The following is a 24052-nucleotide window of genomic DNA, read 5'->3' on the forward strand; positions in this document are numbered from 1 at the left end:
GAGGGGATTCTCTTCTGTTCCTAGTTTTTTAGGTTCTTCATCACTAAGGGCACTGAATTCTGTTAAATGCTTTTACTGGGTTCGTCAAAATGATCTAGATATTTTGTTGTGTATTCTGTTGATATGATATAACATTAGTTGGTGTATGGATATGAAACCGATATTCCTGGGGTATTTCTTATGGTCCTGGCATATGCTTTTTTCTATATGTTGTTGAAAATGTATTCTTGTAGTTTGCTCAAGATTTTTATATCCATATTCATACGAAATGCCAGTCTACATTTTCTTCTGGTGTGTCCGCATGGTTCTGGAATCGGGGTAGCTGCCTCATAAAATGAGTTGGGGTGTAGTCTCGCTTCAACCTAAAGCCGTTGGTATAGATTGTGAAGAATTAGCATCAACTCTTTAAATATTTTATAGAATAAAGTAGTGAAAAAATCTGGGCTTAACGAGTATATTTTGGTTGCAGAGTCCGTCTCCTCACTTGTTATTTTAAGTCTGTTCAGTTTGTCTCTGCTTCAGTCAATTTTGTTGGTTTGTGTATTTCTAAGAATTTTTTGGTTTCATCTAGTTCTCTAATTGGTTGATGTATAACTATTTATAATATTCCTTTATTATCTTTTTATTTCTGTGAGGTCATGATAATGTCCCTCTTTCATATATTATTCTAGAAATGAATCTTTTCCCTTTTTTTCTTGTTCAAACTAGCTAAATGTTGGTCATTTCTGTTGACCTTTTTAAAGAACTAACCTCGAGTGTCATTCTTTTTCTCTATTATTTTTCTGTTTGTTTTCAATAATTTCTGTTCTAATGCAAATTATTTTCTTCAGGTTTAATTTAGATTTAGTTTGTTCTTTTTTCTGGCATTCGAGGTTGAAAGGTTAGGTTATGGAATTGAGATATTTAATTTTCTTAATATGGATATTTTATAGCTGTCTATTTTCCTGTGAGAACTGTTTTAGCACCATCCAAAAAGTGTTTATTTATTGTCTTCATTTTTATTTAACTCAAAATATATTTTGATTTCAGTTTTTATTTATTTTTTAAGCCATTGGTATTTAATTAATGTCTTGTCCTGCTGCTGATTCTAATTTTATTCCATATGGTCAGAAAACATCCTTTTCTTTTTTAAATCATTTTTATAGTTATGCTATTACAGTTGTCCCAATTCCTCCCCTTTGCCCTCGTCCACCCACCCCACCCCCACTCCCACAGTCAGTCCCCACCCTGTTGTCCATGTCTGTGGGTCATTCACACGTGTTCTTTGTCTGGACCTCTCCCTTTCTTTCCACCATTATCCCCCTGCCCCTCCTCTCTGGTCACTGTCAGTCTGTCCCATGTTTCCATGCCTGTGGTTCTGTTTTGTTCATTATTTTGTTTATTAGATTCCTCTTATGGGCGAGATCATACAGTATTTGTCTTTCACCTGCTGGGAGCGCCTACCTTTTGTGACAGTGTGGATGGAACTAGAGAATATTATGCTAATGAAGTAAGAACACATAGTTTTTGTTATTTTTATTTTTAAAACATTTACTGAGGTTTGTTTTGTGGCCTAGCAGATGGTCTCTCCAAGAAAATGTTCCCTAGGCACCTGGAATAAATAAATATGCAGCCTGCTGTGGAGGAGTCCATGGTTCTGGAGAGCCGTCAGCCGTTAGTTCTTCCTGCTAGTTCTGATTGGTTTATCCTGTTGCTTATATATTTACTTTTCTTGTGGATCTTTGGTCTCATAATTCTATCCACTATTGGAAGTGGTATACTGAAGTCTCCAACTACTATTATTGAATTGTCTGTTTGTGTCAGTTATTTCATCATATATTTTGGTGGTTTATTTTAGATGTATATATCATTATAATTGTTGCATCCTGATGGATTTATCCTTTTATTATTGTAAAATTTTTGTTGTTATTTCTGGTAACTCGAAGTGGATGAAATACTTAAATATAAAGCATGAAACTATAAAACTAAAGGAAAACATAGGATAAAAGGTCCTTGACATTCATCTTGGGAGTGATTTTTGTTGTGATAACAAAGCACAAGCGACAAAAGTAAAAAATTCATCAATGAGATTGCATCGAACTGAAAAGCTTCTGTACAGCAAAAGGAACAATAAACCAAGTGAAAAGGATGCCTACAGAATGTGAAAAATATTTATAAAACATGTGTCTAATAAGGGGTTGATAACGCCACATAAAACGAAATGGTAATTACGCGAGGTGTTGGAGGTGTTACTGAACACTACAGTGATTATCACTTCACAATATGTCAGTGTGTCACACCAACACCTTAAATTATACAATGTTAACTCTCACTAAAAAGTAGAATTAAGATTTGTAGGGTAAGGATGCACTAGTCTGCTTTTCAAAGAGGAAAAATATATAATGAGCACGAGAAAGATGCTAGCTTTTATTTTTCTTTTAGCATTATCCATTTAAAATATTTTCTTACTATTTTTCTATGTGATTTTTATGCCCTAAAAAATGGTAATCATATTTTTCTCCAAGGTTTCTGGCAGTAAATCCTACATGTGAAACTGAGTTCAGAAATTCAGAAATGGTTGGTTTGCCCCTACTACTATCTCATTTACATGGAATTCTAAATATTAAGATTGACCACTTGGAACTAACCTGATTGAAAACTGCTTCAATGGTTTTCTCAGCTGAATTTTGAATTTTCATAAATAGGGTAATTTAAAGTATAAAACTACACTGTACCATGATCTACTGAAAATTTTCCTATTCCTGTCTTATAAAGGCCTTAGATCCAAATATAACTGCAGAGCTCTAAAAGAATGATTTACTTTTGTCTTTTAGAGTTGAAAATACTGATTCACAATGTAATATGGACAGCATATTTCACCTTAGGAAGGTACAAGCACTCATCGCATAAGTATAATAATAAAATTTCATATTTTTTCTTAAAAACATAAATTTCAGAAACATGCACATACATTTTAGTGACTTCAGAAAAAACTGTAAATATGGCAAGTATACAAAAAACTATTGTAAAAAATATAAATTTAATATCACACCTTACCTGCCACCTGAAACATATCATGATTTTTGACTTACTGATCACATACATGAAAAGTGTTCATAAGTACCTTAGTTTTGAAAAGCAGTGAAGATTACAAAAAAAATAATGTTATCAATATTTTTAACCGTCAAAGCTGCATAAGAAACAACAAGGAAACATTGGCAATCTGTCTCTGAGTGTGCAAAGTGAAAAAATTTTGCCAGTAAAAACAAGATAATGTTATAGCAATATCATTAGTCATCCTACAGCCTGATCTACACTAGTTATATATTATTTACAAGACACTAAATCAATGTTTCATGTAGGTAGGCAGTAAGGACAGGGTTTTCTTTTTCTTTCATTTGGACAGGGATTTTTACTTTAATAACATTGAAAAATAATACATATGTAAAAGGTAAATGTCATGAAATTGAGTAACATTGAAAAAGTTCAATTGTACTGCTGGGATTATAACCTGAGAATCCTGAAATAACAATTCAAAAGAACCTATGCACCCCAATGCTCATAGCAGCGCGATTTACAATAGCCAGGTGCTGGAAACAGCCTAAGTGAGTACCCATCAGAGAATGAGTGGGTCAAAGAACTATGCTACATTTACACGATGGAATACGATGCAGCAGAAAGAAAGATGGAGCTCATACCCCTCACGACAGCATGGATGGAGCTGGAGAGCATTGTGCTAAGTGACATAAGCCAGACAATGAAAGACAAATACCACATGATCTCACCTATAAGTAGAACCAAATCAATGAAACAAACAAGCGAGCAAAATAGAACCAGAGACATGGAAATAAAGAACAAACCGACAGTAAGCACAGAGGAGTTGGGAGGGAGATAATGGGGGGAGGGGGAAGGGAAGAAGGGGAAGGGTCACCAAGGAACATGTACAAAGGACCCATGGGCAAAGACAATGGGGGGAAGGGTGAGGGGTGGACTGAATGTGGGAGCTGCGTGTAGATAGGGCAGGGAGAGTAATGGGGGGAAATGGAGACAACTGTAACTGAACAATAAAAAAAAACCCTAAAATATTGGGAAAAACATTTTTCTCTCAACTATCTAATGAATACAGATCCTGTTTAAAATATTATCTTAAAAATTCTATAGTAGTTAGTAAAGAAAACATGATTCTGGCAAAAGTACTGGCCAGAAAAATTATTTACATGAAAAATATAATGTTAAATTAATTTTAATACCTGGTAAATTCAGGAAAATTTTGCCATGGCATGCTTACCTTCCACACTCCAAACAGCAAAAGTAAAAATCTCTTTTAGAAGAAAATACCTATTAACACTTTAAAATTCTGTAGTTTTGATTTATCTCTTTAAAAAAATTATAGTGGTAAAGACACACATTTTCCTGATGCCTTTAGGAAGATTTCATGTCAACCATAGAAATATTTCTCGTAAGTGGAATTTCTCCAGATTTCCTTTGCACCCCTAATTGGACCATGGGAGGGCTGTTAATCTTTCCTTTCAGTACATGCAGGAAAATATCCTAGAGATTTGAAATAAAGGAATAATAAATATTTCAGTAAAAGAATGAAACAGGAACTGGATGAAAAAAAAATGGCCACTTCATTTCTTTAAAAAAAAAAGCCTATTTTACAAGTAAGTTAGTGCTAAATCTTGTCTAAATCTAGGATTGTCTTCCACAAGAGGTAAGGAGAAGGGAGTAACTTCACATAAGGTTGGTAAATAAGCCGTGTAAAAGTATTTGCCATTTTGAGAATGTATTTTAATGCATGTCATATTTTAAAATTAAATTTTAGAAATATCTCAGGAGATGATTCAAGACATATTAAATTATGTCATTTTTGAATAATTCTTTCTTGAATTGTTACTCCATTTGGAATTATCTGTAGATTCATTTGCATAGCATACACAAATTATGTAAATTTGTAAATCTAGTCATTGTGATTATCTCAATTTCTTTACTAAAGGACATTTACAACAATGCAAACCTCTGTATATTCTGCATGTGTGTCTGTTGTCAGACTTGTGATTTGCAAATGTTTTGCCCCAGTGGAAAACGTCTTTTCATCTATTAACAGTGACTTTCAGAGACCAAAAAGGTGTTGTTGTTATTAGTATTTTGACAGAATCCGTTGATATTTCACTTTTATGATAACGAATTGTTCTTTGGGAATTGAGTCTAAGAACTTCTCAAATGACTTTACTTTTGAAGGATTTTCTCTGATTATTTTTCTTTAACAGTTTCATAACTACTTTTAACATTTAGATCTTTGATTTATTTTGAGTTAATATATGAATAAGGTATGAGGCTGATGGTGATAGGTCTATTTTTTTGACCAATTGCTTTAATACCGCTTAATGAAAAGACTATGCTTCCATTAAATTCTCTTGATATCTTCATTAAAGTCCAAATGCCATATCGGCATGAATCATTTTTGAACTCTCCATTCTGTTTCATTGACCTGTGTGTCTGTTTTTTCCCCAATACCACAATGTCCTGATTGTTGTGGCTGTTTAAGACTATATTAAGGCTATTTTAGTCTTAATATCAAGGCTTATTCTTTTTTCAAAAGTGTTTGACTATCCTACTTCTCGCTCCCCTGTATATGTTTTAAAATAAATTACTCTAGCTAAAAATAAGCTGGCTGGATGTTTGATCAGAATTCTATATTATATTTAATCTATAGGCCTTTTTTTAGGAGATTTAACATCTCTGCAATAAGGAGTCTTTCCTTAATTTGCTATGGCATGTCTCTTAATTTATTTAGATCTTTGATTTTATTTTTCAGTGTATAGGTGTTGCACATTATTTATTATAGGTTTATACCTGATTATTTAATTTTTTCTGGGGCTAATATAAATACAATTTTTAAAGTTTATACTTTCATTTTTATATTCCTAGTGTATAGAAATAAAATTGATTGTTGTGAGCTAACTGTGTACCTTGCAACCTTGCTGAACTTATCTATTGCTTCTGGAATTTTTCTGTAGGTGCCTATGGATTTTCTACATGGGTAATCGTGTTGTCCATAATACAAACTGGTTTCTTTCTTTACAATCTGAATACATGTATTTATTTTCATTGCCTTATCACGCTTGCTAAGATTTTCAACATTAGGTTGAATAGGAGTGTTAAGAAAGAATATTCTTGCCTTTTTCTTTATCTTAGTGAAAAATTATTAGTTCACTTCTTCATTAAGTTTGATGTTAGATGTACATATGACCATGTGTTTTTTCTTCTTTAGGCTGTTACTGTGGTAGGTTATACTGAGTAATTTTCATATATTGAACAGGCCTTGTATTCCTGGAATAAATCCTACTTGGTTATGTTATATTCATCTTTTATAAATTTCTGAATTTGATTTTTTAAAACTTGTTGAAGATTTGATTGCATCTAAATTCATAAGGGATATTAGCATGTAGTTGTTTATTTTTTCCCTTTGTTCCATCTTTGTCTAGTTTTAGGATTAAATGAATCACAGGTGTTTTTTTCTGCTTTCTAGAAAAGATTTTTTTGGTCTTCTTTTGGTTCATTTTAACATATTTTAGCATTTTACATTTATTTGTCCATTATGACATTGGCTGTAGAACCTTTTACTTTCACGGCTCCTTTAAAGCATTACAAAATATATTCTCATTTTTCTACAATCTATTGAGAACCAATGTTTTATCACTTTAGTAGGGATGAAAGAAGCTTTACTACCACATGGGTTCCCTAAGTCTCTGTATTTATGCTCTACATCACATAGAATCACATTATCTAATACATCTGTAGACACTGAAAACTTTCTCAAATAATGTTATACTTTTTGGTGCCAACTGTAGCATACTTAAAATACTCAAGAGAAGAATAACAGTCGATTCTATTTACCATAATTTTTACTTTTGGTTGCTGTTGTTCTGCTATTCCTAATGTTCAGGATGCCTCTCACAGTCACGTGACTTCTACCTGAAGACCTTCCCTTGGCAGAGCTTTAGAGCGAATCTCCTCACTAAAGGCTCTTTGAGTGTGCTTTCGGTGGCAAGTGCTTTCACTGATCTCCATCTCTTACAGATATTTTTCTGGACAGAGAGGTCTAGGTTGCCAGTTCTGATCTCTGGGGACTTGAGAATGCGCCGGTTCTCCTGGCTGAAGCACATTCTGTTGGCGAGTCCTCAGCAACTCACCACTGGTGCCCTAGAGACGGTCTGCCCTTCTCCTCTGACCGTATTTACACTTTTTCCTGAAGTTTTCACCAGTTTGATGGTGGTATGTCAGCACGCTGATTTTTGGAATGTATCCCTTTTGGGGGTTCTTTCAGCTTCTTTAGCATGTAGGATTATGTGTTTCATAAAACTTGGGACTATTTTATTATATTTAAAACTTTTACACTCTTTATTTTTCCTCTTTCCATCTGGGACTATTATGATACAAATTTGATATTTTTCATTGTTCCATAGTTCAGTTTTAATAATATTCTCTTTATTAATAAGTTATATAATTTCATTTGATTTAACTTCAGATACATTGACTCCTTCTCAGATATGTCCATTCTGTTATAAGTTCATCCATCAAATTTTCTTGCCTATGTTAGTTCTTATATTTCTTCAGCTTTAAAATTTGTATTTGTTTTATCTTGTATACCTGATGTGCGTACTACTTTATATTGCAACATTGATTCTAACAGTTGCTTGATTGTACATTTTTATAAAAGTTGCAATAAAATATGTGTTAAGTAATGCCAACATCCATATCTACAAATTGAAATGTCCATGGTTCTTTGTTTCCTTACTATTTTAATTGTATATGAGCATTCAGAATATCACCTCATGAGGCTGGGTCTTTTGTAATCCCTATAAGGAATGTTGCCATGGTTTTAGTCATGTGACCTTACTTGTTTCAGGCCCCAGGGTACCCACACTCATTCTGTGGGTTCTGGTTCCTATGGGCATTCAGTTTGCAGGTAGTGCTGTTGCTGCTCCTCTGCCATTAGCGCCACCTACTGGTCAGCCGCATTCCTCAGGCTGGATCCAGACTGTCCCTGGGACTTCTCCCTGCGCCTCTGTGTTTAGGCCAGTGAACTTGTCAGGGGAACAAAGTAACAATGACTACCATTTCTTTTTTAAAGATTTTATTTATTTATTTTTAGAGAGAGAGGAGGGGAGGGAGAAAGAAAGGGAGAGAAATATCAGTGCATGGTTGCCTCTCACGTGGTCCCCACTGGGGACCCTGGCCCTACAACCCAGGCATGTGCCCTGACTGGGAATTGAACCAGCAACCTTTGGTTCACAGACCAGCGCTCAGTCCACTGAGCCACACCAGCCAGGGCTGACTACCATTTCTTTAGTCCTTTGGATTTTGATGCTGTCCCTCAACCTGCCTACTGACATTTATGTTAGAGAAACTTCAAATAGTTGCTTAACATTTTATTTAGATTTTATAGGTATGTTTAATGTGAGAGGAATCATGGTGCTTGTTCCAGAATAAGAATGCCTCATTTGACCATTTCTTTAAAAAGAAAACAAAAAGAAGTAATATGAATTTAATTTGTATGTGTGGAATAGTATCAGTTTCTAAGCCACAAGACAAGAATCAATTCCTGATCTTGTAAAATAGTTCTTAGCATTCACAATATATAAAAAGTCTCCTAGTTCTATATAAATAGTTCTTGGCATGACCGTGTTCTTGTGAAAGGAAATATTTCAGTTGGCAACTCCGATATAATAAACAGCAGTCGTGCTTGAGTCACAAACTTACATTTTTTCTCAGAAGCTTTACAACTCTCCTCAGCTTTAGTTTCTTCTTGCTGTACTTCTCATTTGCAATAAATGACCTGGCTCCATGAAAAGGCCTTCACTGACTATAAATTCTTCCCATTATTTTTCTCTGGAGTCACCTTTATTCTACTCCACATTTCCATTTCTCCCAGAGAATATCTCTATTTATCTGCATAATCTTTTGATCCCACCATTAATGCCTTCCACTGAACCTCCGATATTCTGTTCTTATCATCTGTCGTATCTTCCTTATTACTCATATATGTTTGTTTCTCATTATGTCTCTCTCTCTATCTGGATATCTGTCTATCTACACACACACACACACACACACACATGCACACACACACGTATGTATTCCTAGACCTAGACACATGCTTATCTTCCACAATCTCCACATCTGTACTGCCTCAATGTGATACGACTTCAGGCAGCACATCCTTCTGCGGCCCTCATTTATCCAGTATCTCAGCGGCCACCTACTTGCTAGAAACTTTCTCATCTCTGTATTTAGTTTATATAGTTTGCAATTTCTGTGTATTAAAATCAGCATTCAGTTTAGCTTATTTTCGTTCAAAGGTGTTAAAATTGTATGACTCTTGTTTGATTTCCTGTTGTTTTGTTTTCTTTTACCTCTTAAAGAGCCCCTTCTGGAACCACAGGCTTTATGCCAGAGAGCTCACAAATTTCACCTTCACAGGAAGAAAGAGTCTTACCTTTTGGTGTCTAAAGTTATTGCTCTTCTCCCTCCTCCGGATAACATGTTTTTAAAATATTAATCTTGTTTTTAGCTCTACCAGCTCATCATTCTTCTTTTAAAATTCCTTCATGTACAAAATTACACAGCGAGCTGAGAGAAACCACTTTTTAAAACTATACACATAAAAGCAAGTTTCCTTCTTGCATGCCCATAAATTTTAAAGGAGATCATTTCTTCCCTTTTTCCTTATAGGCAGAATGAAATCTGCATTTTATAGCACACTTCAGCCCCTCTTCTATTACCAAACAGAAAGCCTAGCCAAGATCTTTGATTTATTGTCCTGTTACAGGGAAGTGGCGTCCTTTCAAATATCCTTATAGAATGTTCGATATAGCGCAGCCTTGGATTCTGCTTTGTGGTCAAGTTTGTTTGGTAATCAGTTCTAACATTAGATTCCTCATCTCGTACAGAAATAAAAGTCAATTCATAAGCATTGAATAGTTAAGCTGTATAAAATGTGTTCAGGTGAATTATATGCTTCTATTTATAAAATCAGTATTTATAAGTAATGTGAATAATAATGGTTCTATAAATTATATATATATATATATATATATATATATATATTTCAAAGATATTTGGAAAATGTGTATCTTCTTAAAGGGAATACAAAATCTCCAACCCATGGTTTCAAACAGTTCCTTCATATTTTGCAGTAACCAGTATTTTGGTCCGAAGAACTATTTAAACTCACCCTTACTTTTATAAAGAAAAAAATTATTGCTCTTTTCTTAAAATTTATCTCTCTAAACCGTGTGAGATAAAAACTGCAGCATTTGCATTTTTGCAAATCTGGTCAGAATCAGCACATTAATTTTGCTAGTTTTGCTGGCTGTGCATAATTTTTGCACCACTATTAATTTTTTTAGGTGTATGCAATGAGATTGTTCTTTTCTTGGTTTTAAAATGAGAAATGATCTGCTTAAAGGGAGATAAATATAAGTTAAAATGAAAAATATTAGGAATTTATAAATGAAAACTGTACCTTCATCTTGAGGTTATTTATGGCATAATACCGAACAATACTGATGTGCACCAAAGAAATAAATTATTTAAAAGGTTTTAGGAAAAATATAAAGACAGCAAGTCTTAGCTTGTTTATTGATATAAACTCTATACCTAGAACAATATCTAGCACATTAGAGGTGGTCAATAAATTTTTGTTTAATGGGCACTTTTTTGTGGAAATAATATAGTTCCTAAATATAACAATAAAAATAACAGTGACGCATTAAAGGCGTCAGGATATTTATATATACTTAGAAACTAACACAGTGAATGTTATTTAATCACAGAATAGCTAAAAATACTAAAGCTTTACAGTTTAGGAAATCATTTATCATTTAAAATAAAGCTACTTTTCCTTTTACAGTTCTAGAAACAATTCACTTTATGATTTTGAACTTGGTTCCCAGAGTTAAACATTGTAAAATAAGTAACTACAGATATGAGCTTTCTTTAGGGACAAGTGCCCAGAATAATCAGATTTTTGATGTTTGCAGAGTGCACTGTGTTTAACAGACACAGGCAGGAAACACTGCATCTTTAAATAGTAGACTTGGCTCGCTGGTGGAGCGAATGCTCCAGACTGTACCAAAATCAATATGTTTGGAGATGTGTTCAGAGGAAAGTAGAAAGTATTTTTAAGTGTATATAATATGTATACTCTTCCTATACAACCTATAGACATAATTAATGTTAAAAAGTAGTAACTGATGAAGACACTGAAGAGAACTGATAGAGAATTAGAACAAAGAAAACAATTAAAGTGCCCAAAGGGCAAGGAGTAGTGGGGGAAAACATTTATTTCGGGATACTGTTGAGTTTATTGGAAGAGGAAGACAACGGACGGAGAGACAGAGGGAATCAGGGCCCCACATTGACCCCCGGAATGCACAGAGTGATGGAGGGACATCCCCGATGACTTGTCAACACCAACACCAACGAGGCCGATGGTGCTTCTTAGCTTTTCCTATTATTGATTCTTACAGAAATCACCTGAAGACTGCAAGCGAATAGCACAGTGATAATTTTTTCATGCTCAGTGTCTTATAATAAGGACAAGATGGTAAGCTTCTTAAAATGTTGCATATACACATGTACTTAAATGACTCCCCTGAAAATAACTTTCTTCTTCTGTCTTTACACACAAATGCCCCCCCCACCAAGTTTTACCAGCAGAATTTTCCAGTATCCTTAGTGATCACTTATTGCCTGTGGAATTTTTGTCACATAGATCATAAATTATATTTACCTATTTGGGTATCTTATCATCCATACATATGTGAGGGGGTATGTATGTAAAATCAATGGCTCAGTGTTGGTACATAGAAAACAAACCAAATAAAATTTTATAGGTAGGTACCCCAAAGTGAATTTGCTCAATTACTGGGTACATTTTAGAGTATAAGTTGTGATATTTGAAAGGATGTCTGAACTAATGGAATACCTTAATTCTTATGTTTATCATTTATAGTTTAGTAAATTCCTGATGATAAATTTCTAAAGTCACCAGCCTTCCAACCAACTGCCATGCTCCTCAGAGTACTGTTTTCCGGAAATATATGAAACTCCCCATCAAAGTGTCCACCGATCATGTTTTAGTCTAATGACATTGGTAGTATCTCACTACAGACTTAAAAACATATCGCCATGTCTTCATTCCCCTAGAGTAAATCTCTCTTGTTCTCCTGGGCATGTTTTTCTCCCTGCAACTCTCTCTCTCTCAGGGAGAAATATGCTAAAGCTGCATTTTGCCCACTCAACTGCTTTAAGTGATGATTTAGTGAATTCTTCAGTCTGCGGATCTTCATTCATCACTCAGCTAAAAAAAATCTGGTTACTCTCTAGTGACTGATCGTTTCTTCAACGTCTAGGATTATATACACCCACACTCTTCGACAGAGAGCCTTTCCAGTTGGGACTCTGTTCAGTGAATAGTGATGTATTTATTAGGAAATAGTTATCCTTTACTAGAAAAACTGAAACAGTGTGCCAAATTCTATCAATTTTCTGTACAGAAAGCATGATAGCAAGTTTGTGCTCCCATGTATTTGCTTCCCGTCCTGCCTTGGGGGTTAGTCCTGCACCTCTGTGCAGAGTGAGAAAATCTGTTTCTCGTGGCCACCAACAAAACACCGTGGGCCGCTTGTTCCTCATGCAGCCTGTGGCTGGCCTCTCTGCCCGAGGCGTACCATTGTCTCTGCTTGAAATGTGTTTACTTCAACACACTACATAACATCGCTCACAAAATCTGTCCTCATCAAGGCTCCGTCTCCATGTACCTACGCAGGTGGCCTCTTAGATATTTTTTGTACAAGATTTCAGCATCGTGCTTGTGATCAGACAGGAGGTGTAATGGTACCTCGAGGCCTTGGCAAGTTGCATAATCTTTATACATATCAGCTTCCTAGTATGGTAATATAAACCTCTCTGGATTATTCTAAATATTGGTTGATAAAATGAGAAGAAGTCATCCCATATATAGCACCAAGGATAAGGTAGTTACTCAATAAATACCAATATCACTCCTTTACTCTTCAATATAGTTGATGGGTCGTCAACCCCTCAGGAATTAAGATGCATCAAATATATCAGCTTCCAGCGTCGTGAGAGAATTAGCAAAAATGAAGGCTGATAATATGCAGAAAAAATAGATGAAAAAGGTGAACCGTGTTTAGTTTTCTACACACAACTCGTTGTGTGTTGAACTGTCAACAGGCTGCAACAAGGTACACCCAAATATTGTCAGCAGGGTGTAACTGTAGTGAGTTATGAGCAAAAGAGCGAAATTGCTGAGCCCTGCGGTAAGTCAAGTCAGAATGAACTGGAAGGCTCCATGTGCGTGCTGCCTGGAGTGCTTATACTGAAAGACGGAGGATTTAATGCCACGTTAAAGTTACTGATATATATCACATGTTCTTTGTTTTTAGAAGTAAGTATTCAGTTGTTGTAATACATTCTTATGATTGGTAGAACTTTCCGTTTGAATTGAAACACTAATGCTGTTTCTTTTGCAGAAGTACTGGTGGATGAGAATAAGTAATGATATTTCAGGTAATAAATTATTCAAGGAAAGTAAGATTAAAACTTAGTATATTTTAAACTCTAAAACACTAACATTTAAATATAATTTGATTTATTATGTCATATATATTACTTTTTATGTAAATTGTATTCATTGACATGATTAAAATGTTCATGATAGAATCTTTAGTAAAAATAAGAAGTTATTAAAAAGTACGATGGAAAGATCTTATGTTTTCTTTTTATTTCTTTTTAAATTGTTTTATTGTTCAAGTACAGTTGTCTGCATCTACCCCCCACCATTCCCCTCCACCCCAGCCGTCCCCACCTCCTTCCCCTGATTCCGTGCTCCCCCCTTCGTTTTGTCCATGAGTCTATAGTTTTTCCTGAAAGCCCTTTTCCCCTTTCCGCCCATTATCCCCTCCCACCTGCCCTCTGGTTACTGTCAGATTGTTTTTAATTTCAGTGACTCTGGCTATATTTTGCTTGTTTGTTTTGTTGATTAGGTTCCACTTATAGGTGAGATCATGTGGTATTTGTCCCTCACCACCTGGCTTATTTCATTTAGCATAATGCTCTCCAGCTCCATCCACGCTGTTGCAAAGGGTAGAATCTCCTTCTTCCTTTCTGCCATGTAGTATTCCATTGTGTAAATGTACCATGGTTTTTTGATCCACTCATTTGCTGATGGGCACTTAGGTTGCTTCCAGCATTGTTTGCAGATGACATGATAGTGTATACATTAATTTTTAAAACATAAATGTGACCTGATCTGATCAGATGCAGTTATTAGGCAGAATATTTTCTTTTGGATATACCTTGTTAATTATTATGTAATGGAGTATATCCAATAATCAGAAAATGCCAGTGTATTTCAGATAAAGAGTTATACCTTGTAGAAAGATAATATTTTAATTAAGATTTTTCTTTTTTGACCTTTATTTGGACCTCTTATAAGAATCAGAAATAAGTAAATAATGAGAAAAAACCTTTTTATTATCTGTCTTCTTTTTTAAAAATGCCATGCTTAGTAATATTTAAATGAATTAAAAGAAGTACAATGTTATCACATTTTAAAATGTCTTTCTGTTGGTCTAGTAAGTAGTTTTATATTACAATGTTAATCAAATGCACACCATTCTGTATTTAATAGAAACTACAAATACTTGTCAATATTCAGTAGTTACTTGTACAGCTGTACCCCACACAGATTTTCCAGCATGATGAGAAGAATTTTAAATTAGAATTTTCTTGGTAAAATGAAAGTTGAAGCTCAATAAAGTAAGTTGTTTTTAGAAAATACATTTGAAACATATGGTTTCCTGAAAAACAATGAATCGCAGTATCGTCTTACGGAAGTATTAATGATGGTTATGCCATTTAAAGTAAAAGTGAAATTGTGTAACAACAGAACTGTGTAAATCTAGAATGGCAACTGGAGGATACAGGTGTTTTGACAGCTATGGAACTCAATAAAACAATTTTCAAAAAGCAACGAGAAACTCAGAAGTGTCTCGCCACTCATGCACACAGGGACACCCCGAGGTCTGCTGAGAGTTCGCGCGGTGAGAATGAACTTGAAGCCCATGTGGGGAGCCTGGGAAATCTACATCCTATCAACTTTCATCTGCCTTTAAATGCTTAGATAATTTTTTTCAAAAAATGCATTATTTTTAACTGAGGGTAATATAGTCACATAGTATATCATAACATTTTTTCAAAACTTCTATTATGAATAATGGGAGTTGTGTTATTTTTCAGATACAAAATTATTAGGGTGCATATATACATGTGTTATACATTATACTGTCATGAAAAGCATAAAACATGTGTAGTTTAAAGTCTTTCCTTAAGATTTTAGAACATACATTTGACATATTTGTGCACACTTTTATAATTATCTCTATAAAATTATGCATCGATACCTAGACCAACATCTAATTTCTAAATTTAACTCCAATGGTTAACATCATATACTCCTGAAAATTACCCAAATATGCATTTTTGATACAATTTTAGATTGAATTTTTAAGCACAACTCATAAATCCTAGGAAGAATCAGTATGTTTTATCCACGCAGAATCCGAGCTCGCCCACCCTGTAACCTGACACAGCGATCCCTTGATGCTAAGCTAGACTTCGCCTCTTCGTGATCTTAGTAACAGGCTAGCCCTGTTATTCACAATTTATATGCGTGGAAAACAACTTTCCATGTTATCTTTTTTTTATTTCTTTTTGTATGCTGCTCAGCCAACGGTGAAACTCCTCTCTCGGACACAATTCATTTGTTTTGATATTAACTTACTATTAAAGTAAGTAATACACTTACTTTAAAGTACAAGTTCTAAAAAAGATTGTGTTCTATGTTAATAATTAAGATAAATGGTGATTTATCATACTGTTTTATTTTCCAAGACATGGAAGTGTTTTCTGAATGTAGTTTCAACAAGCAGAATCATCCGTCTGACCTCAGCGAGGCCAGAGGGCGAGCCAGAGTCCAGAGTTTCTACTCTGTTCTAAAAGCTCCGGCCTTTGGAGCCCATGCCGTCTGCGGTGGCCCCAGGAGCTGCTATACCCACAAGGCCAGGAGCTCCCGGGAGAGAGAGAATGTGTAAATGCAGGACTCCAGGGTGTACTGGGTGGAACAGAGAGAGAAAGAGAACTTCCTTGTTCCCCTGGGATTACATTGGCTTGGGTTTGGGACAGACCAGGTGCTCTTTCAAAAGAGCCAATCAACCAATCAGCTTCCTAAGCTTTCAAGAGCGTTTGACAGGTCTACGTCTCCTGGTTAGAAAGATGGACAGGTCTCTGTGGTCACGCACCTCGCCCTGTGTCCCCTCAACAATCCAGTACGGGAGGGGGGAAGGGAAGGGTGTTAATCTGCTAGGTGGAGCATTGCTGTGTTCCCCTCAGTGTAAAAAGCTGTGGCTTCCTGGTGAATCAAACAGGCCCGTGCTCTGCAGTTCATTAAACTCAAAGTCTACTTGTCTTTCCTTTATTAATAAATAGCTAAACACTCGTGGTAACAAAGAGTCTCGACATAGCCCAGAAGCAATTTTTATCAAGCTCTTCATTGTTTCAAATATTAATTTAAATACTAATGGCTTTTTTATTTCTCTAAAACATGAATATCTCCCTATTACTTACTTTAATTTATGTCTATTGAAACATTTGTTTTTTTAATACAGAGCATCTGAAGAAAATTAAGTCAGTATTGTTTAAATGGAAGAGCAGCAGCAAAAGCAAAACATGTAGATAAATGGGGGCCAGTTAACAAAGGGCTGAGGATTTCAGTTACAATCCTCAAATGGCACTGGTGTGCATATGCATAAAATTTTGTAAAAAAGAACACTCAGTAGTTTAATTTTTTGAAACGCGAAAGAAGTTTTGGAGATGTATGGTGATGAGAGCAGCACAACAATGGAACATACTTCATGCCTTGGATTATACACTTAAAATGGCAAAAATAGTAATTTTATGTTATGTATATTTTCCTACAGTTAAATAAAGATTGATATTTGAAAATCAAACTCTTATGGAACAGTGTTATTCACATGACATATTGAAGATGCCTGTTATATGATCAGTTTGCCTTTGTTTATCATTTAACGTGTGCTTTTCACCTCATTCTTAAAAAAGTTAAATTAGCTGGTAGAATTATTTCAAATTTTGTTATCAAATTACTGATGACTCTATTTTTCATATTTAAATATGCTTGCATTTGAATCTCCAAATATATCACCTTCTCTCATCGTCGTCATTTAGAATTCCAGCTGTATCGTTTTTCTTTTCCCTTGCCATCCTTTTCATTCACATCAGGCACTAATTTCCCTGTCTCTCTTACCCTCCCCAGCTTCAAAGGTACACCAGCTCTTCCTTCTGCCCCCAGGCCTCTCCCTGTGTTTCATTGCCTTACACTCTACCCACCTGTCTCCCAGGGAGCCATTTCCCTCCAGCACTTCAGCATCTCAACTCTCATTGTTTGCATTTTCTTAGCCTTGTTTTCTTTAACTCTATCCAGCCCATTTCCACTGAAATACAATGTTCCTATTGGTCATTTTTTAAAGATTTTATTTATTTATTTATTTTTAGAGAGGGGATGGAGAGGAGAAAGAGAGGGAGGGAAACATCAATGTGTAATTGCCTCTCGAGCGCCCCCTACTGGGGACTCGGCCTGCAACCCAGGCACCTGCTGGGAATCGAACTGGTGACCCTCTGGTTGGCAGGCTGGCACTCAGTCCACTGACTCACACCAGCCAGGGCCCCTATTGGTCATTTTTTTAGTGTTAAAAATAACTCTATTTTTGCTCATTTTCCTTCTTTTCAGTTGATGTGAAAATCAGACCAGACCAGAGGATGTTTGAGGGGAGCACAGTGGAGAGGTGTTAATCACTACATGGCTTGCAAAAATGCACTTCTGGAATGGATTGTCAAATTACATTTCCCTACTTATTAGAAACATCTGGAAAGAACAATGGCTTTATGATAAGGGCCATCACTAGTTCTCTTACCAACGCAGATCATTTTAAGGGATATATTCAGTCACAGGTATCTATTTGTATCGCTCTCAGCATAAAACGAAATAATCCATTACTGCTACCCTATTGTGATGGGGTGCTGAGCTAGGTGTCCCCCCAAACAGAGAAAACCCCCACAGCTATTGCTTGGGGCGTGGGGGAAGCAGAGCAGCGCCTTGTGCATTACTTTGTGTATCTGAAGAACCTGTGCAGTGTTTTAGTGACGCTAAATAGCTGTGCCTGCCCGGAGCCAGGGAGAGGGCAGGACTCGAACCTGTGATGCTTGCTATGCAGTCAGAGGGGCTTGCTGTGCCTGCGCCTGCGCAAGAGCAGGGAGGCAGCTAGCTCTACGTCACCGGACTAAGTTCACCTGGACTAACAATGGCAGCGGTGAAGAGCAGCAGAAACCAGACTACTCGCAAGTGTAACTCATTGTGGGAAGAGTCGGAAATGTGGTTACAGAGGTAGATCCGCGCTGGTATCTAAACTCAGGCGCAGCGGCCGCCAGTCTCTGTCTCAGCCATGCTGGAGCTCTGGGCCACGTGGGAAGGGGAACAGGAGAGTCACGAGAGTCTCAGTGTCTCTCTCTCTCTCTCTCTCTCTCTCTCTGTCTCTCTCTCTCTCTCTCTCTGTCTCTCTCCCTGTCTCTCTCTCTGTCTCTCTCCCTGTCTCTCTCTCTGTCTCTCTCCCTGTCTCTCTCTCTGTCTCTCTCTCTCTCTCTCTGTCTCTCTCTCTCTCTCTCTCTGTCTCTCTCCCTCTCTCTCTCTCTCTCTCTCTCTCTCTCTCTCTCTCTCTCTCTCTGTCTCTCTCCCTGTCTCTCTCTCTCTCTCTCTCTCTCTGTCTCTCTCCCTGTCTCTCTCTCTGTCTCTCTCTCTCTCTCACACACACACACACACACACACACACACACACACACTCTTACCCATGAGGCTAGGGAGCAGAGAGGTCCATTTGGCCATGCAGTTTGAAAGGATGCAGGAGACCCCCCGGGCCCACCATGAGGATGCAGTTATGGATTAAGAGCAGGAGCCTCGCTAGCTAAGCAGGAACAACGGGAAGACACCAAAACAGCAGAAGAAACCAGACAGGAATCCAACCAGCTAAACTACAGACTCTATTTCTTTTTCTGAGAGACAGTACCTCTAACTGGCCTGGTTTAGCAAGTGGGGGGCAGGGCTGTGCACGTGTGTGTGTGTGTGTGTGTGTGTGTGTGTTTTAAAGGGAATTAGATTTAAGGACAGGATTCTGCCATCATTCTAAACCTGTATACCTTGTGAGTAAATAGTTCCTTTCCTTTTCATGAGATTCTGGCCTTGGGAGCCCCGGTTCTTACTGGCTGCAGGCCATAGAGCCCAGAGCAATAGAACCCCGTGGTTCTCTGACACTACTGACCAGTACGCCTTCATATGTTACAAAGCCTCTAATGGGAGCTTCTCAAATACAAGTTCTGAACGCTGTACCTCACAATTTTTGTCTGCTGACCTCATTTTTTTCCCTCAGGAAGTGAAATTCTCTAATTACTAGTTTTCTGGTCCCAATCTAGAATGTTACCTTGTTATTTTTACAAACTATTTAACTGTCTTGTCTCTCTGAGAGCTTCCTATTCTGTTTCTGATTCTTGCAACATCCTGTTTCCCAAGCCCTCAGACTGGGTTCTTCCTGGGTCTCCGGGTTTCATTGGAATTGCCCAGAACTGGGGGTCTGGGACCCTGTGCTTGCTGACTGTTGTCCTGGCCCCCTGCCTCTGTCTGCAGTTCTGGTTTTCCTCTCGACCACTTCTCCTAGCCTGCTGCGGCTCCATCCCTCCCTCCGCTTCTCACTTCAGAAGTCACATACAGATTTTGGTCCGTCTTATTTGAAAGTCAACACTAAGATTGGAAACTTGAAGATACGGATTGTATTCTCCGCTGAAGCAGTGGTATAGGCTTGAAAAGGCAGCTAACTTCTCTAAATATCATTTTCCTGATTTAAAAGATACATTATTTTAATGATTCATATCACACATGTCACTTTGAAAATGTGACTTTTTAAAATATCAACTCAAATCTTTGAATTGATGCCTGGATTTCTTGTGCAAGGGCACAAATACAACTATTTTATTGTACTGCCATTATAATTTTATTGTGATACATAAAGTCTCTGAGCTGCTGACTTTGGGAGTGATTTCAATCCGTGGAATAGCCTTTGCTTATGGAAGGAAACCAGGATGAGGAGGAAGACCAGATAGATATATTCCAATGCTATGTTTTTGTGAATTATGATGTTGAATTATGTGAATGTTTTATAATTTCTGGGTCATAAAATGAATATTTTGCATGCCTCAGCCTAATAAAATTTGAATTAAAAATCTTTCTTTTTGACATGTAGAAAACTTTGAATTATAGCAACCCTCATATAACACAATCTGTCCCCCTGACACATCCCCGTGTAAATATTACAAGGTATTTATCTTTGATATTTTTAAAGATCATGTCAAATTTCACATTAATTTTATATAGATTTTACTTTGTTTTGAAAATTTAGCATGTGTGAATTATTCGAATGTCCTAAGAAGGTAACTGGTCATTATATATTATAATTATATTTTACATAATTATTTTAAATTATATTTCTATATTAAATTCATAATTATATAGCTAATAAGTGTTCAAAGAAAATGTAAAACATTCATTGAAAGTATCTAATATAAATTAAATGGCTCTGCCATGTAATGCAAATGAGACTACATGACTTAATATTTCCCTATCACCGGGGCTTAGTTAATATTTAAGATCGGTGACATGATCGTAAATCCACTTCACACACCACTTCAGAACACAAGTGATTGTAATCAAAAGTCATACTCAGAGGGATGCCACTATATGTATTTTCTCTAAATGTTTTTTCTATTTTGACCCTGTGATGGATGGAAGAAGGCGGAAAGCAAAATTTACATCAACTTGAGAGAAATTTGTTTTTCTAGAAGAGAAATATAATTAGGAATTTAAAAAAGTGGTAACCACACACACACATATAGACAGGGTGATAATTTCTATAGAAAGGTGTTTTTTCTCTATCTTATGGTAGAAAGAAATTCATGGGGCTAAGTTTAGTATTTATGACAAGTTTTCACATTGTCATTTTACTAATCCATGAATATAAGGATTAATTACTTTTCCAGTGGCATAATATGTTCCTGTCAAGTTGAATTCTGTTAAAAGTAAGGTCACTTGGGTAATGGGAGGGAGGTGGGGAGGGATGGTTGGGTGGGCTGGAATGGGAGTAAAAGGCAGAAAACTACTTGAACAATGATTAAAATTTTAAAAATGTAAAAATAATTTAAAAAGAAAGGTCACTCGCCTAATCCTTTATGATAACAAAAATCAACCTGTTTATTAAATTCTCCCATACTCACAAGTAAATATGTCTATTGATACATTTTCAAAATTATGTAAGCCTGATACAAAAACTGAAACTATAACTAAAAATGGCATGTGTCCTATAATAACTTTTTAAATGTTCTAATCTATTTGACCCCTTTAAATGAGTACATCACCATTATGTGCAGCCAATGCTATGAGGTGACAGAGGGAGTTACTAAAAAGGAACACATAATTAAATGCATTAGAATGATGATGCAAGAAGCTTTACCTTTCAATGATTTGATTACAAAATATCCACTATGATAAAAACATATCCTATCAAAAGTTTTTTTCACTCTCACCTCCTAGTGGCAGACAATAGATTTATTCCTCGTAGCTGGGCAGAGATTATTAACTCTCATGGCACATTTCAAAAAGTTGTAGGTCAAACAACATAACTAAATTTTATACTATTAGAAATAAAATCAACATCAAATAAAAGCAACAATCAAAACAAGATTTGCCCTAAGATGATGATTATATAATAACCATGAGCAATATACACTATATGTATGACTAACTGACTTTACTTAATTTTAAAATGAAACACATATTGAATACTTATTATGTAAAAAGCAATATGCTAAATGCCAACTAAATAAATAAAGCCAGCACTGTATTTTACCAGTACAAGTTGAGAGAGTTAAATTCAACAGCTTCTTCCAGGCATGAACGGGGTGTTAACATTTACTATCTATGGGGGGACAAAATAAACTCAATGTGGAGATGATCCTCAAAAAAATTCCAGCCCTATAAATTCCCCAGACAGCCATACACCCCCTTGGGAAGATTAATGGTATATCAGGCAATGATAATAACTCTGAGAATAAAAAAACTAATTTTGAGTAAGTCTGTATATTAAATCACCCCTTGAGTTAAAACATTTCTCTGTGTTTTAGAAGGGATATTCACTTTCTCTACATCAATAATGCCAGAACATGAAAATAATATGGTTTTCTTGTGCTTTTTCAAGGTAATCTATATGCATAAGTTCTAAGTCATATTTACTCAAATATTAATTAATTCAAATACATTTTCATCTGTTAAACACAGAAACCTGCACTCAGGAAAATCATCAGTTGATGATTTGTTTTTGAACCAGTGCCAGTCATACTACACACGTTTCTAACTAATATTTTTTTTTCCTCAGAAGAAATGAAACTGAAAAACCATTGTTAACATACTGGAGCCTGTAAACATCACGAATTTGTCCATTCATTGCCCAAGTGGCGGCATTGCTGTGATTCCGGGACTGCATGCAGGAGTTCGAAACTGGGAAGTGGGCGAGGCCATGTTCCCATTTATTTATAACAAAGTAATAACACATGGGAAGAAAGGGAGGATTCAAGGGAAAATCATTTTTTTCTGCTTTCCTTTTGTACAACTTTTATTTTTAACAAGACCACTTGAGTCAAAATAGGATTTTGGCTTAGAACTAGCAATTTTAATCTAATATAGCACAATGTTTATGATTTATTTTTGCCCTTGTAGTTAATATTTCTCATTTCCATGTTTCTTCTTGGTGTTTTTATATTGAATATCAGAAGCTATAAACTATATCCAAAAATCTTCTTGACCTTCTCTGACAATGATATATTGAACCTTCAAGAGTTATCTCTTTAGCATATCATAATTTATTTTTCTTTTCAACACCATGTCTAATATATTCTAATAATTAGTTGCAAAGTGTAAGTGTAAGTATAATTTATAAGTGTAATTAAAACATTTGAAATTAGTGTGACACGAAGGAAAACATAATTTAAACTGAGTTACTCCATAAATAAAACGTGTAAACGTTTGCTGTAACACAGCTATATCATGGCGAGCATATGGCAATGTTCTATGGAGGAACCGCACGTCTTCATTTCCAGGAGACCATATGGAAAGTATTTAAAACAAGTCCTTTATAAAAATATGACAGGTTCGATATAGGGTCCTTTTGCAGAAAATAAACAGTCCCCATGAGAGTAAAACATGAACAACAGGTAATAACATGATTCAACTAGAAATGTTCCATTGTTCCAAAGGACAGTTCAAGTATTTGAAGAGGATTAGAGCACTAGGTCATCAATGGTATTTGTTCAGATAACCTGTAAGATTATTTAAGTTTGTGTGTGAACACGTATGTGTGGGGGGGAGAGTCGGTGGGATGGTGGTGATTCTAACTGCATTCAGCAATGGTAAAACAACTCTTCCAAGCCCTGGCTGGCATAGCTCAGTGGATTGAGCACAGGCTGGGAACCAAAGTGTCCCAGGTTCGATTCCCAGCTAGGGTACATTCCTGGGTTGCAGGCCATAACCCCCAGCAACCACACGTTGATGTTTCTCTCCCCTCTCTCTCTCTCTCTCTCTCCCTCCCTCCCTTCCCTCCCTAAAAATAAATAAATAAAATCTTTAAAAAAAAAACAAAAAACAACTCTTCCAAGACCAATGGAGTGGTGCTTACAACCTTTTTGTGAGCTGGAATAGTATTGCTATCATCAACATGGTTTTCCAAATATGTGTTATTTACATATCTAAATGTTAACATTACCATGAGGTATTCCATCATCCCGAGATCTAGATGTTTTCCCATGTTGCACA

This window comes from Phyllostomus discolor, chromosome 11, assembly GCF_004126475.2.
Source record: "Phyllostomus discolor isolate MPI-MPIP mPhyDis1 chromosome 11, mPhyDis1.pri.v3, whole genome shotgun sequence".
Lineage (NCBI taxonomy): Eukaryota > Metazoa > Chordata > Mammalia > Chiroptera > Phyllostomidae > Phyllostomus > Phyllostomus discolor.